We start from the raw sequence: 2,855 nt of genomic DNA on the forward strand, positions 1-2,855 counted from the left end.
CCTGCTGACGCTAGGAACACAAAAGCCATTGAATATCTTAGCAATAAAAAAAAGCCTTTGTTTCTGTTTGTTATGACAAAACACCTGACTCAAAGAATAAGCAGCTAGATAAAAGTACATTTTAAAAGTTGGCACATGACCTGAGCTGTATTTTGCTCTGCCTGAAGTATCTGCAAGCACCTGAAGGTTTTTGTATTAACTGCTTAGTAACTGTCAAAGCTTAAAAAAAAGCCACCGTAAGTGGTAATATATAGGGGCAGAAAAGATTTTTCTCTATGCTTATTGATCAAATGAGACCTAGAGGGTATTCCTGAGACATTAGACATATTTTATTCTGATTGAATTTATGAAGAAACGTAATGTAATGCTTCAAACTCCCACCTCTAAGTAACCATCCACCCTTCATCCTTTCTTTCCCCATCCTGAAATTGCAGAGCAGTTCCTGGTCCAACATTGCCCTGTGGAAAGTCTCATGTCCAAGTCCACCGTGTCACTCCCTAGGCTGTCAAAAAACCTGGGGTCATGAAGTGAGCCCCGGGCTCAGACAGGGAAAAGGAGAGCCTTGTGCTACTCAACACTGACCCCCTGTGACCATGTCACGGGGCTGTGCCAGCAGCTTTGACAGTCTGTTTTCTTCAGCAACATCAAGCTAGGAAAAGGTGTGAAAGCACAAGTAGAGGGAGGGTGGACATCAGAGTTTGCGATGGTGTCTGGAATCCAGTATCCCTGACAAATGTTAGGTACTAAAATATTAATGTTTCTGCAGGATAACATTACACGTTCTGAAAAATACCTCCCTTTCATGCGCAGAATGAGTCTTTGGGGGACTAGGGCTGTGCTTAGTGAGCAAACTGGATTTCAGTGAAATGAAATTAAATCCCTCTGTTTTGGCATAGATAACTTGCCATATGTTGCAGGTTGAAATGTAAGACTGAGGGGAAGTTATGATTAGGTGGCAAATACAACAGCAGCTGCAAGGACCTCAGCTGGACATTGATGTTTCAGTGCAAAGTTAACAGCTGTAACTTAAAATCTGGGAAGCATCTAAGATTGAAGTAGGACAGTCTATCCTGTTTGCATTCCATGTGTTGCTGAAACAATGTTTAAGAGGATCAAAGGCTCCTACAATTAGAGAAATAATTTTAAATAAAGATTCTCAATTCTATTAAGACTTAGAAAATGTCAGTTTTACACTGCACCTCTGACTGTGAAGCATTGTATGAAAGCCTAATGTAAGAAATGAAAACATACACGTTTTCCTGCCAGTAACCCACCATATTGCATGTGTGTTAAAACTGAGTTGAGAAGACAAATGTGCTTCAAGGAACCGAGTGCTGGGGCTTGTTGGTTTTTGACAGTTGTGAAAGACTTGTTGGTGAGCTGAGAGCTAAAGTGCTCCCAAATTTTGTCTGGCTAGCCTATTGGCAGAGAATCGAAACAAATGTCAAAACAAAACCGGCTGTTGCTGGTCATCACAGCTGGACCTGCGTGCTTTGTGGCCCCAGCTCAGTTCTGCCGCTGCTCTTTGAGGAGCAGCGATTGTGCTCTGCAACGTGGTCTCTTTTTGCCAGCTCTTCTTTAATGGTTGGACTTAATGATCTTAAAGGTCTCCTCTGACCAAAATGATTCTATGATACTGTTCTGTGATTCTCTCCATGATAGCAGGCACAGAAGTGCTGAGACAAATGAGCCAGACTACTTCCCCCAGTTTACCCATAATCTTTTTAACTGACTTCTTAGTCTTTCTACAGTGAAAAGAATTATTTCACATGGTGAACATCCAAATCACTTAATACGTGTACTGTGAAAATCCCTCTGATCTGAGCTGGAGCTTCCTCCACAAGGTTCAGTGCACTGTTATAAACTGTACTTCTCTGTTGGTTTGTGTTCATATAAAAGGACAGAATAGTAGAAAATCCATGGTGAAGTCAGAGGAAATATAGAAATACAGCAATTCTTTTCTTGGCATGTGCAACAATAGCCCTTTTGGTTCATATCTTAAGTAGATTGATTTCTGTATCCTTGTTAATTTTGATGGTACAGTTTAATGTTGCTGTAGGTAATACACCAAAGAATTGGACAAGTGCTTATTTTAGCTGACTGTTCCGGTGAGTTCTCAAAAGTTTCTGCATCCCATTTATGCTAAATATCAATAGATGGCATTTTCATAGTGATTACTTCACACTGAAGAATGATCAAATGATACTTTAAAAGAAAAAAACTTGTCAGCAATGCAAAAAAGGAAAGAATGCACATGTGCATTCACAGTATAACAAGTGGTGAGAAAAGCAAGAAAGTTGTCTTTGTTGTATCCAGGTCAACCTTGTGTGTTTTGCTTTAAACAGGGCTAATTACTAATGAAAAACATTGGTTCTTGCTGTTGGGATAATTATAAATGTGGGTCACTGTGAACAGGGTTTATTACGGTGAACTTTAATTATACGTTACTTTTTCTTGGTTGTTTGGCTGAAGCAAACAAGGGCTCTGTTCTTTCAGACAGAAAACAGAAATAAAGCTAGTGACTTCCTTCATTTCAATGCCCACACAGAAGTCTCATCCCAAGACACCAGTCCTCAGAAGAAGAGAGCTGCTTCTCAGCTTTAAATAAGCAGGTTGTGGTTTAAGACTGCAGTTTGTTAGACCAGTCTAGGGAAAGCATTGTTTGTAGAACCATTACACTGTAGCAATTGGGACTGCTGATGTAGGCAGCATTATTTTTGGCTAATTCATTTCACTGGTGCTCTTGAATCATTCTTTAACCACTTTCTTTCTTGTTAGGATATCCATATGTAAAACATATATGCATATGTTTTACATCTGATATGTGTCGCAGTTTGAGGAGGGGGGCTGTTTCC

This window comes from Buceros rhinoceros, unplaced genomic scaffold (genome assembly GCF_000710305.1).
Source record: "Buceros rhinoceros silvestris isolate BGI_N320 unplaced genomic scaffold, ASM71030v1 scaffold40214, whole genome shotgun sequence".
Lineage (NCBI taxonomy): Eukaryota > Metazoa > Chordata > Aves > Bucerotiformes > Bucerotidae > Buceros > Buceros rhinoceros.